Genomic DNA, 13,233 nt, shown 5'->3' with positions numbered 1-13,233 from the left:
CTCATGCCTGTAATCCCAGCACTTTGAGAGGCCAAGGTGGGTGGACTGCTTGAGGTCAGGAGTCAGAGACCAGTCTGGCCAACAGAGTGAAATCCTGTCTTTACTAAAAATACAAAAAAATTAGCTGGGCATGGTAGCATGAGCCTGTAATCCCAGCTACTCCGGAGGCTTAGGCAGGGGAATAACCAGGGAGGTGGAGCTTGCAATGAGCCAAGATCACACCACTGCACTCCAGCCTGGGTGACAGTGAGACTCTGGCTCAAAAAAAAAAGAAGACTAAAGTGATCCAGGGAAATGGTTAGTGCATCAGGAATGCATTCCCCACCCCTATTCTCAATCCCTAAACAAGTTCTTCCAACTCATTTGAAGGCAAGTATTTTCCCCAAGAATCTTATCTCAAAGCAGAAAGAGATCCCATTTGATTTTTAACTCTTAAGCTGATCAATGAAATCTGTGGAATAAATAAACTCTGTGAATAAGCTATGTCTGAGAGATTAATTCTAGCTTCTTTCTTGATCCTGTCATATCAACAAGGACTTGCAAACCTAGTAACACTAGAACAAAACTAAAAAAGCCCATCCAGAGGCCAGCTTCTCCATTCTTCCTACTTCCAGGCAGGCATTCCCTAATCCAACCCTGACTTATGTAGGATTCCCTTCTTTTAAGATATGCAAGTAAAACAGGTTTATCCAGGTCAGTCATCCTGGATATTAAATTAAATCTCATGATCCTTAAGAATGTTCTCTCACATTTCTCTGTGGTCATATTCATCCCAGTGGGAATTCTGCATACAGATAATTATCATGTTCAATCTACAGGGTCTGCATCAGCTGACTTGATGATCCTTCAGCTCAGAAAAGAATACGCTCATTTTTCTTTTGAGACAGAGTCTCACTCTGTCGCCAAGGCTGGAGTGCAGTGGCGTAACCTTGGTTCACTGCAACCTCCATCTCCTGAGTTCAAGCAATTCTCCTGCCTCAGCCTCCCGAGTAGCTGGGACTACAGGCATGCACCACCACGCCTGGCCAATTTTGTAGTTTTAGTAAAGACGCGGTTTCACCGTATCGGCCAGGTAACTCCTTACCTAAAGTGATCTGCCCACCTTGGCCTCCCAAAGTGCTGGGATTACAGGCATGACCCACTGCACCCGTCTCTACTAAAAATACAAAAATTAGACGGGCAAGGTGGTGGGCACCTGTAATCCCAGCTACTCATGAGGCAGAGGCAGAAAAATCGCTTGAACCTAGGAGGCGGAGGTTGCGGTGAGCCAAAATCACGCCACTGCATTCCAGCCTGGGTGACAGAGTTAAACTGTATCGCCAAAAAAAAAAAAAAAAAAAAAGAAAGCCAGGTGCAGTGGCTCACGCCTGTAATCCCAGCACTTTGGGAGGCTGAGGCGGGTGGATTACCTGACGTCAGGAGTTCGAGACCAGCCTGGCCAACATGGTGAAACCCCATTTCTATTAAAAACACAAATATTAGCTGGGCGTGGTGACCTGCACCTGTAATCCCAGCTACTCCGGAGGCTGAGACAGGAGAATCCCTTGAACCTGGAAGGCGGAGGTTGCAGTGAGCCGAGATCGCGCCACTGCACTCCAGCCTGGGCGACAGAGCAAGACTCCGCCTCGGGGGAAAAAAAAGTGCCTAAATGAGAGCCAATAAATTGCACTGACCTCAATTTCTAAGCTCAGCTATTCCCAGCAGTGCCACTTATCAGAGATCTGGGAATCAGTTTTTCAAGATGTTTTAAGACATCTTTTCTCCAAAAAAATCCAGTCTGATTAACTTCTACATTCTTGGTAGGTTTAGCTTCTATACTAGAGTCTACAAGACTTGCTGCTGGCCAGGCATGGTGGCTCACGCCTTCCCAGCACTTCAGGAGGCCGAGGTGGGCGGATCACAAGGTCAGGAGATCGAGACCATCCTGGCTAACACGGTGAAACCGTGTCTCTACTAAAAATACAAAAAATTAGCCAGGCGTGGTGGTAGGCGCCTGTAGTTCCAGCTACTCGGGAGGCTGAGGCAGGAGAATGGAGTGAACCTGGGAGGTGGAGCTTGCAGTGAGCCAAGATCACGCCACTGTACTCCAGCCTGGGCGACAGAGCCAAACTCCGTCTCAAAAAAAAAAAAAAAAAAAAAAAAAAGACTTGCTGCCAAATAGTAGACTCACTTTTGGTATATCCAAAGGAAGCTAGCAGACTGAAGTGATGAAACTAAGACTGAAAGATTTTCTGCCTCAGTGACAAGTTACGTGAGTAATTCTATGGTGACTCTATTACCCCATAATGAGTAGACATACAGCCTACCAATTTCTACGTATTATACACGTATTGCACAAAAGCAGCATATCCAGACGACTTAGAAAGTGAAAACAAGAGTTCACACAGAACAGTTAGGACACTGAGTTCCACCATTTACAGGCCCTTAGGCAAGTTAATTAATTATTTGGAGCCACAGTTTACTCATCTTACAAAATGAGGACTGCCATATTTACATCTTAATTCATTCAATAAATATTTATTAACTACCAAGTGTCAAGCAATGTACTAAGTGCAGTGGATACACAAAACAGTGAGCAAAACTAACAAGAGTCCTCACCTTAACGGGTCTCATATTCCACTAGAATTGAATGATAGGCTACAAAGTATAAGCAATTTGAAAGCCCAAAGCAATAAATGAGGTGCCACTGTTACCTCCATAAGATGATGTGCAAACTAAACAGCCATGGACAGAAAAGTTTCAAACGGTAATTAGCTTTGTCACTAATCAAATGCTCAACAATAACTGTGAGGTGCAGGGGTAATGGGGGTGCGGAAGGAGAGCGAGGTACAATGATCCCTCAATGAGCAGGCAGCAGAATCCAAATCCAGTCTTCTGAAGGAATTCCTTACTCCGTGCTCTTGTTTGCTAGAACCTGAGTTTCCCTCTGCAGCCCCAAATCTTCTATTTTTACTCTCCGTCACTCCAACCAGTCTCTTACTCTACCTTGTTCTACCCAAACTCCTCACCTCAGAGCTGGTCTCCTCACCCGGTCTGCTTCCCGCCCCCGCCCTTTTCCTCTCAACAATCTCATTCCAATCTCTTCTTCCACCAAACCAGGTACTCCTTTCACACTCCTTCCCGCTGAACCCTCCCGCTTCGATCCTCCCCTTGGACTAAGCCCCCGGCCACAGTCGCGCGGACTGGAGTTACCCTCTCTGGGCCCGGGGCCACTACTCACCTCACAAACTTCAGCCCCTGAGACGGAGCCCGAACGTTACACCGGAACCGGAAACCTTCTGACCGCCCTACGGCCTGCCGTCGCTACCGCCACGGCCGCCGCCACGCCGCTGTCTCCCAACACGTGACCAAGGAGGGCTGGGCCGGCAATTCGCGCAGCCGTATTTGCCACTTTCTTGGAGGCTGAACGCATGCGTCGTAGAACCGAAAAGTTTCCCTGAGCAAGTTTCTTGCTATTTCCCGGGCTAAACCTATTAACTAGATTTCTGCCAAGTTAATGTTTTTAACTTCCTGAAGCGGAAATTGGGCTACTTGCAGTTTGCTTCATATGGAGAATAAGTGCGCAAAGGTAAACTTCGGATAGAATGAAGAGCGAGGCTTCTGCGTTTGTGTTCAAACACAGTCTTTCTGGTAGAAAGTAAACCCTTTCACAGTCGTGATCACTAGAATTAGCCACCCATCCTTAACCTTTCTCCCTAATTTAACAGTGGTGTCAGGCCGGGCGCCGTGGCTCACGCCTGTAATCCCAGCACTTTGGGCTCAATAAATGACAAGTGAGACCTACCAGTATTGCTTTCTCCATTCTATCAATAGGTCTATATATTTCCTTTTCTCCAAAATGAGGCTCTAACCTACTGACCCTTTCTTTTTCTTTTTCTTTTTTTTAATTTTTTTGAGACGGAGCCTCACTCTGTCGTCAGGCTGGAGTGCACTGGCGCTATCCCGGCTCACTAAAACTTCCGCCTCCCAAGTAGATGGGACTACAGGCGCGCACCACCACGCCCAGCTAGCTTTTGTATTTTTAGTAGAGACGAGGTTTCACCATGTTGGCCAGGATGGTCTCGATTTTTTGACCTCGTGATCCGCCCACCTCGGCCTCCCAAAGTGCTGGGATTTCAGGCTTGAACCAGCACGCCTGGCCCCTACTGACCCTTTAAATCATAACAACATGTGTGTGGGCAAAGATAGTTTGGAAAAAGGATGTCCAGTATTATGACACAATTTCTTATGTGAGAAATGGAAAAAATTCCATTATTTTTATATTATAAACTATCCAAACTAAAATTCCAAAATGTCTTCTTGGTGGTAGGCTCACTAGAAGATGCAGTTGTTCTTCAGGGAGGTTATTCAAATTCCCCAGATAGTAGGAGATTTTTGTATCTAAAGACACAATGTACATACCAAGCCCCACCGTCCCTGATGGGGCAGCATGACCTAAAAGGATAAAGCCTGGCTCTGAAGGAACCAGTTGGGGGAGCTTCAACTTGCTGCTCAACTTATTCACAAATCAGTTTCTCCACTTACAGCTTCTAACACCAATGTCTCACAAAATATTCACTCAAAAAAGTTTGTTGAATGGGTTAATGAGTTTCAACGTTGCAGGGTTGTTGTAAATTTATTTTGTTTTAGTGCTTCTAACAGTCTGAGTTCAATTCCCTATGGAGAAATGTGTTTCTAGAAACTGATTTTAGGCCAGGTGTGGTGGCTTACGCCTGTAATCCCAACACTTTGGGAGGTCAAGGCAGTTGGATCACTTGAGGTCAGGAGTTTGAGACCAGTCTGCCCAACATGGTGAAAATCTATCTCTCCTAAAAAAATGCAAAAATTAGCTGGGAGTGGCAGTGGGCACCTGTAATCCCAGCTACTCAGGAGGCCTAGGCAAGAGAGTTGCTTGAACTCTGGAGGTGGAGGTTGCAGTGAGCCAAGATCACGCCACTGCACTGCAGCCTGGGCAACAGAGGGAGACTCCGTTTCAACAAAACAAAACTGATTTTATTTCCAATTTTTAGAATTGGATACATTTAAACTGTAGCCTTCCAGTTACTAGCTGTGTTTCCTTCACGTAATTTTTTCTGAGATTGTTTCCTCAATTATAGAATAAGAATCTCTACTTCAAAAAGGTATCGTGAGGATTAAATGTAATGTGTAAGACACAGTTAGTGTGGTACTGGCATAAGAACAGGCACATAAACCAACCAAAGAGAATGGAGGGCCGGGCGGAGTGGCTCAAGCCTGTAATCCCAGCATTTCGGGAGGCCGAGGCGGGTGGATCACAAGGCCAAGAGATCGAGACCATGCTGGCCAACATGGTGAAACCCCGTCTCTCCTAAAAATACAAAAATTAGCCGGGCGTGGTAGCAGGTGCCTGTAGTCCCAGCTCCTGGGGAGGCTGAGGCAGAAGAATCGCTTGAACGCAGGAGGTGGAGGTTGCAGCGAGCCAAGATTGCGCCACTGCATTCCAGTCTCGCGACAGAGCGAGACTCCGTCTCAAAAAAAAAAAAGGAGAATAGAGAGCCCAGAATAAACACTCACATATGTGGTCAGCTGATTTTTTTTTTTTTTTCTTTTCTTGAAATGAGCCATTTTGTTGGCCAGGCTGGAGTACAATGCATAAAGAATCTTGGCTCACCGCAACCTCCCAATTCCCAGGTTCAAGCATTCTCCTGCCTCAGCCTCTGGAGTAGCTGGACAGGCTTTCCATCAAGCCAGGCCTGCTTTGTATTTTTCTTCTTTCTTCTTCTTCTTCTCTTTTTTGAGACGGAGTCTTGCTCTGTCGCCCAGGTTGGATTTCGTAATGGCACACCACCCTGTAACCTCCTCACTTCCTGTCTGCTGATTCTCCTGCCTCAGCCTCCCGGAAGCTGGAACTACAGGCCAGCCACCACACTGGGCTAATTTCTTTGTAGTTTTAGTAGAGACGGGTTTCACCGTGTTAGCCAGGATGGTCTCGGGATCTCCTGACCTCGCTGGGTGGATCTGCCCGCCTCGCCTCCCAAAGTGCTGGGATTACACGATGGTTTCTCACCGTGCCTGGCCTGCCTTGGCTTTTTTTTTTTTTTTTGAGATGGAGTCTTGCTGTGTCGCCTCGGCTGGAGTGTAGTGGCCGGGATCTCAGCTCACTGCAAGCCCGGGCCCCGGTTTACGCATTCTTTCCTGCCTCAGCCTCCCGGTAGCTGGGACTACAGGCGCCCGCCACCTCGCCCGGCTAGTTTTTTGTATTTTTCGTAGAGACGGGGTTTCACCGTGTTAGCCAGGATGGTCTCGATCTCCTGACCTCGTGATCCGCCCGTCTCGGCCTCCCAAAGTGCTGGGATTACAGGCTTGAGCCACCGCGCCCGGCCTTCATTTTGTATTTTTAGTAGAGATGGGGTTTCACCATGTGGGTCAGGCTGGTCTGGAACTCTCGCCCTCAGGTGATCCACCTGCCTCAGCCTCCCAAAGTGCTGGGATTACAGGCATGAGCCACTGTGCCCGGCCCTTTTTTTTTTTCCCCAAACGGAGTGTCCCTCTGTTGCCCAGGCTGGAGTGCAGTGGCACAATCTTGGCTCACTGCAACCTCCGCCTCCTGGGTTCAGCCAATTCTCCTGCCTCAGCTGGAACTACAGGCACATGGCACCACGCCCAGCTAATTTTTTTTTTTTTTTTTTTTGCATTTTTATTAGGGGTTTCACCATATTGGCCAGGCTGGTCTTGAACTCCTGACATCGTGATCTGCCCTCCTCAGCCTCCCAAAGTGCTGGGATTACAGGCATGAGCCCCTGCGCCTGGCCATGGTCAGCTGATTTTTGACAAAGGTGCCAAGACTATTCAATGGGAAAAGGACAGTCTGTTTAACAAATGATGCTGGGAAAAGCAGATATCCACATACATAAGAGTTAAGTTGGACCCCCTACCTCATATCATATACAAAAATGAATTCAAAATGGATCTAAGACCTGAATATAAGAAATATACAGCCGGGCGCAGTGGCTCACGCCTGTGATTCTAGCACTTTGGGAGGCCGAGGCGGGCGGATCACAAGGTCAGGAGATCGAGACCATCCTGGCTAACATGGTGAAACCCTGTCTCTACTAAAAATACAAAAAATTAGCCAGGCGCGGTGGTGGGTGCCTGTAGTCCCAGCTACTCAGGAGGCTGAGGCAGAGAATGGCGTGAACCCGGGAGGTGGAGCTTGCAGTGAGCCGAGATCACGCCACTGCACTCCAGCCTGGGCGACAGAGCAAGACTCTGTCTCAAAAAAAAAAGAAAAAAAAAAAGAAATATACAAAAACTAGGGGTTAGGCACAGTGGCTCACCCCTATAATTTCAGCATTTTGGGAGACTGAGGCTGGAAGATGACTTGAGGTCAGGTCAGGAGTTTAAGACCAGCCTGGTCAACATGATGAATCAATTCCCGTCTCTACTGAAAACAGAAAAATTCACCAGGTGTGGTGGCACACTCATGTAGTCCCAACAACTTGGGAAACTGAGGCAGGAGAATCGCTTGAACTCAGGAGGCAGAGGTTGCAGTGAGCTGGGATCACGCAACTGCACTCCAGCCTGGATGACAGAGGGAGACCCTGTCTCAAATAAATAAATGCATACATAAAAGTAGGGCTAGGTGCAGTGGCTCACATCAATAATCCCATGCGACTGCACTCCAGCCTGGATGACAGAGGGAGATTTTATCTCAAATAAATAAATAAATAAATGTAGGGCTGGGTGCAGTGGCTCGCATCTGTAATCCCAGCACTTTGGGAGGCTGAGGCAGATAGATCACTTGGGGCCAGGAGCTCTGGACCGGCCTGCCCAACATGGTGAAATCCCATCTCTACTAAAAATACAAAAATTAGTTGGGCATGGTGGTGCATGCCTGTAATCCCAGCTACTCGGGAGGCTGAGGCACTAGAATCTCTTGAACCTGGGAGGCAGAGGTTGCAGTGACTCAAGATCGTCCCACTGCACTCCAGTCTGGGCCACAGAGTGAGATTCTTTTTTTTTTTTTTTTTTTTTTGGAGACACAGTATCGCTGTATGCCCCAGGCTGGAATGCACTGGTGCGATCTTGGCTCACTGCAACCTCTGCCTCCCAGTTTCAAGCAATTCTCATGCCTCAGCCTCCCGAGTAGCTGGAATTACAGGCGCCTGCCATCATGCCCGGCTAATTTGTGTATTTTTAGTAGAGACGGGTTTCGCCATGTTGGTCAGGCTGGTCGGCAACTCCTGGCCTCAAGGGATCCGCCTGCCTTGGCCTCCCAAACTGCTGGGATTACAGATGTGAGCCACTGCGCCCGGCCTAGGGTGAGACTCTTGTCTCAAAAAACACCTAAAACTAAAGAGCAATAACTGTTAAACTCTTAGAGGAAAATACAGGAGAACAAGAGAGTATCTTTATGACATTGGATTTGGCGATAATTTCTTGGATGTGATGCCAAACATGCAGTCAAACAAAGGAAAAACAGATGAATTGGACTTCATCAAAATTTAAAGTTTTGTGCATTAAATGACACTATCAACAGAATGAAAAGGCAGCCCACAGAATGTGAGAGAATATTTGCAAGAGATTAATATCCAGAATATATTAAGAACACTTACAACCCAACAATGAAACAGCCTAATTTTTTTTTTTTTTTTTTTTTTGAGACAGAGTCTGCTCAGTCACCCAGGCTGGAGTGCAGTAGCACAATCTTGGCTCACTGTAACCTCTGCCTCCCAGGTTCAAGCAATTCTCCTGCCTCAGCCTCCTGAGTAGCTGAAATTACAGGCACAAGCCACCAGGCCTGGCTAATTTCTGTGTATTTAGTAGAGACAGAGTTTTGCCATGTTGGCCAGGCTGGTCTCGAACTCCTGGCCTCAAGTGATCTGCCGGCCTCAGCCTCCCAAATTGCTGGGATTACAGGGGTAAGCCATCGTGCCTGGTCAAAACAGCCTAATTCAAAAACAGGCAAAACACTTGAATATATGTATATTCAAAGAAGACAAAAAATGGCAAATAAGCACATGGAAAGATGCTCCACAGTCTGAGTTATTAGGGAAATGCAAAGTAAAACCACAAGGAAATACCACTTCACATCCAGTAGGATGGCTACTATAAAAATAAAAATAAAATAAAATAAAATAAAAGAGGTCAGGTGCAGTGGCTCATGCTTATAATCCCAGCACTTTGGGAGGCCCAGGCGGGTGTATAGTTTGAGCCTGAGAGATCAAGGTGGCAGTGAACTGTGATCATGCCACCGCACTCCACCCTGGGTGACAGAAAAGGAAGGAGGAAAGATCCAGAGGGAGGAAGGAAGGAAGGAAACAAGTTGGAACCCTTGTGCCCTATTGGTAGTAATATAAAATGGTGCAGCTGCTATGTAAAACAGTATAGTAGTTCCTCAAAAAATTAAAAATAGAATTTTCAGATGACCCAGCCATTCTACTTCTGGGTATATACCCCAAAGAAATGCAAACAAGGTCTCAAAGAGATATCTGTACCCCTGTGTTTATAGTAGCATTATTCACAATAGCCAAATGATGGACACAACCCAAGTGTCCATCAACAGATGAGTAGATAAACAAAATATGGTATATACATACAATGGAATATTATTCAGCCATAAAAACAAATGAAGTACTGATACATGCTACAACACAGATGAACCTTGAAATTCATATGCTAAGTGAAATAAGCTAGACAAAAAGGGCAAATATTGTATGATTCCACTTTCATGAAGTAACCAGAATAGCCAAATAGAAACAGAAAGTAGAATAGAGGCCATCAGGGGCTGGAGAGAGGTGAGTGGGGAGTTAACGCCTAATGGGTATAGAGTTCCTGTTTTGGGTGATGAAAAGTTTTGGAAACAGTGGTGATAATTATACAATATTTACTTGATACTGAATTGCATACTTAAAATTATTAAAATGGAAATTTCGTGTATGTATATTTTATCACAATAAAACAAAACATATTTAGGACAGGGCCTGGCACATATTAAGACTCAGTAGATCATATCTGTTGTCATAGATTCCTTCAATAGATATTTACTGAGCATTTAAATGTTGGGCATTATACAAGGCACTGGGAATACAGTGGTAAAAAAGGCCAGGCATGGTGGCTCATGCCTGTAATCCCAGCACTTTGGGAGGCTGAGGTGCGAGGATCACCTGAGGTTAGGAGTTTGAGACCAGTCTGGTCAACATGGTAAAACCCTGTCTCTACTAAAAATACAAATATTAGCCGGGCCTGGTGGCACATGCCTGTAATCCCAGCTACCTGGGAGGCTGAGGCAGAATAACTGCTGGAACCTGGGAGGCGGAGGCTGCAGTGGGCTGAGATCTCCAGCCTCGGCAACAGAGCAAGACTCCATCTCAAAAAAAAAAGAAAAAAGAAAGAAGCTGTGTTATTATAGAAGTAAACTTACAAAGACATTAAACTTAAGACATTAAAAAGATAATACAAAGTTGGTAAAGGGATCAAGGAAGGCATGTTAGAAAACATTCCAGGGTCAAGTGTGGTGGTTCACATCTGTAATCTCAACACTTTGGGAGACAGAGGTGGGTGGATCACTTAATCCCAGGAGTTCAAGACCAGCTTGGGTAAAATAGCAAAACCTCATATCTACAAAAAATATGAAAATTAGCTGTGTGTGTTGGCATGTGCCTATAGTCCCAGCTACTTGGGGAGGCTGAGGTGGGAGAATCACATGAGCCCAGGAGGTCAAGGCTGCAGTGAGCCATGATCATAGTACTGCACTCCAACCTAACCAACAGAGTAAGATCCTGTCTCAAAAAGAGAAAAAAAAATTCCAACTGAGAGCCTGTGGACTAGGGAGGAGAGAAAACAGCATGTGCTGTGATCCAGATGTGCATTTGAGGGGGAAAATGGGTAGAGAGAAAAGCAGGGTTCAATCATGAAGAGTCTTAAATGCCATGCTAAGTGGTTTAAAGTGGTTTAGATTTTGTTTTGAAAGCAATGGGAACCAATGGTCAGTTTAAGCAGGAAAGTGAAAAGATCAGGGTTGCATTTTAGAACAATCACTGGCCAAAGCGTGAATAGATTGAAGCCAGACAACACTAAGGTAAGCCGATAGTCAAATAGCTGTTGTAGTAATCCAGAAGAGTCATGATGGTAGCTGGGAGTAGGGTCGTGGCATTTAATCATAGAGACAGCCAGAAGGGATTAAACACATGCTAGTCATGGCTGAATGGGGAGGAAGAATCAAGGATCAGGTATCTAGGCTGGGCGTGGCTCACGCCTGTAATCACAGCACTTTGGGAGGCCGAGGCAGGCAGATCACTAGAACCTAGGAGTTTGAGACCAGCCTGGGCAACATGGTGAAACCTCATCTCTACAAAAAATACAAAAATTAGCCAGGTCCAGTGGTGTACGACTGTAGTCCCAGCTACCTGGGAGGCTGAGGCAGGAGAATCACTTGAGCCTGGGAGGCAGAGGTTGCAGTGAGCCAGGATCAAGCCATTACACTCCAGCCTGGGTGACGGGAGTGAAATGCTATCTTAAAAAAAAAAAAAAAAAATCAGGTGTCTGGCTGGCACAACTAGGGGACTATGATTAATTGCTCACACCCATTGTGTTCTGTGTGCCAGACTTGTGCTAAGTACTTGATATGCATTCCATTATTTCATGCTTATTAAAAAACCTATAGATACTGGCCTGGTGAGGTGGCTCATGACTGTAATCTCAGCACTTTGGGAGGCCAAGGCAGGTGGATCACTTGAGGTTGGGAGTTCGAGACCAGCCTAACCAACATCGAGAAACCCCATCTCTACCAAAAATACACAATTAGCCGGGCATGGTGGCGCATGCCTGTTAATCCCAGCTACTCAGGAGGCTGAGGCAGGAGAATCACTTGAACCCAGGAGGCGGAGGTTGCTGTGAGCTGAGATCACACCATTGCACTCCAGCCTGGGCAATAAGAGCGGAACTCCGTCTCAAAAAAAAATAAAAAAATAAAAAATAAAAAAAACTAAACAAAAACTATAGATACCATTATCCTTATTATTATTATTATTATTATTTTCAGACGGAGTCTCGCTCTGTCACCCAGGCTGGAGTGCAGTGGCATGATCTCGGCTTAATGCAACCTCCACTTCCTGGGTTCAAGCCATTCTCCTGTCTCAGACTCCTGAGTAGCTGGGACTACAGGTGTCTGCCACCACGCTCAGCTAATTTTTTGTATTTTTAGTAGCAACAGGGTTTCACTGTGTTAGCCAGGATGGTCTCGATCTCATGACCTTGTGATCCGCTCGCCTCAGCCTCTCAGAGTGCTGGGATTACAGGCTTGAGCTACCACGCCCAGCCCCATTATCCTTATTTCACAGGGGAAACAAGGGTTTATGTTAAATAAGGTACCAAGATCATGATGGAATCCAGATTTTTTTGACTAAGTAAAAATTGTATATGTAAGGTAGCTGACACATAGTGGAAGTTCCAACATTTTCTTTTCCCTTCGGTTACCTATATAAACACTATTCCTTAACCTTGTTAGTATACAGTGAGTGATTATTCCTTAGCATTCTCACTTAACATACAAACTCTTATTTTGTACTTGGTGCAATTCTGAAAACTTGAAAGTACAATGTCAAAATTACTCAACAGAGTCCCAATTTTAAAGGGGTACCTGATTCCAGAGCACTAGATTACGAGATCCTTAAACTATGATGGGAGCAGGCCTGTCAGAGGCACTTCACTATACAGGTAAGAGATTTCACAAGTGCCCAAGTTCAGGGTAGGAGGTACTTACCTGTCATCCTGTAACTGGGTAAACACCAAACCACTCCTCCTCTGAAACCAATGCAGGGATTAAAGGATTAGTGCAACCCCTACTCATTAAACTACCATGCAAGTTATCTTCTAGCTTCCCAGAGCAAGGAGTGGAAAGTTTTTTTCCCTATCATCACAGCATAAGCAGATCGGAACTTTATCCAGCCACCTATTGCATTTATGAGGCCTCTCAACGGACTAGCTGCTAAAACCCATCATTGTTCACTGCTCTGGGGGAGCATGGGCAATAGGACTGAAGATTAAAACAAGTGGGGGATAATTTTTAGAGACTAAGAAAATTTCAAATCTCAGCCACCTCTTAGTATTTTGGAGGGAGCTCAGAAGCAACTTTAGCCCCAGGAGAATAATGCCAAGTAACAGGCCCGGTTCTGTTATCACAAACATGCCTTACCACTGTGGTAGATGACACTATGTTATGGCTCAATATCATTAAAATGTGCTAAAGACCAAATTCAGATTTATTTTATTTAA

General features: G+C 45.7%; 1 protein-coding gene across 3 annotated transcripts in view; it reads right to left on the bottom strand.

Moving 5' to 3' along the window:
- The window catches only part of PRPF3 (pre-mRNA processing factor 3), a 32,952-nt gene extending 29,607 nt beyond the window's left edge, over positions 1-3,345 (bottom strand). Inside the window, exon 1 of one of the 3 annotated variants that reach the window (XM_021923375.1) lies at positions 3,221-3,345. The gene's annotated coding sequence lies outside the window, so the exon portion shown is untranslated. The remainder of the gene's footprint in view (positions 1-3,220) is intronic. The other 2 variants (XM_021923362.1, XM_021923368.1) reach the window with 2 other exon arrangements.
- Between the last annotated feature and the right edge of the window lie 9,888 nt (positions 3,346-13,233).

Source organism: Papio anubis, chromosome 1 (genome assembly GCF_008728515.1).
Source record: "Papio anubis isolate 15944 chromosome 1, Panubis1.0, whole genome shotgun sequence".
NCBI lineage: Eukaryota > Metazoa > Chordata > Mammalia > Primates > Cercopithecidae > Papio > Papio anubis.
This window is presented reverse-complemented; position numbering and strand designations above follow the sequence as displayed.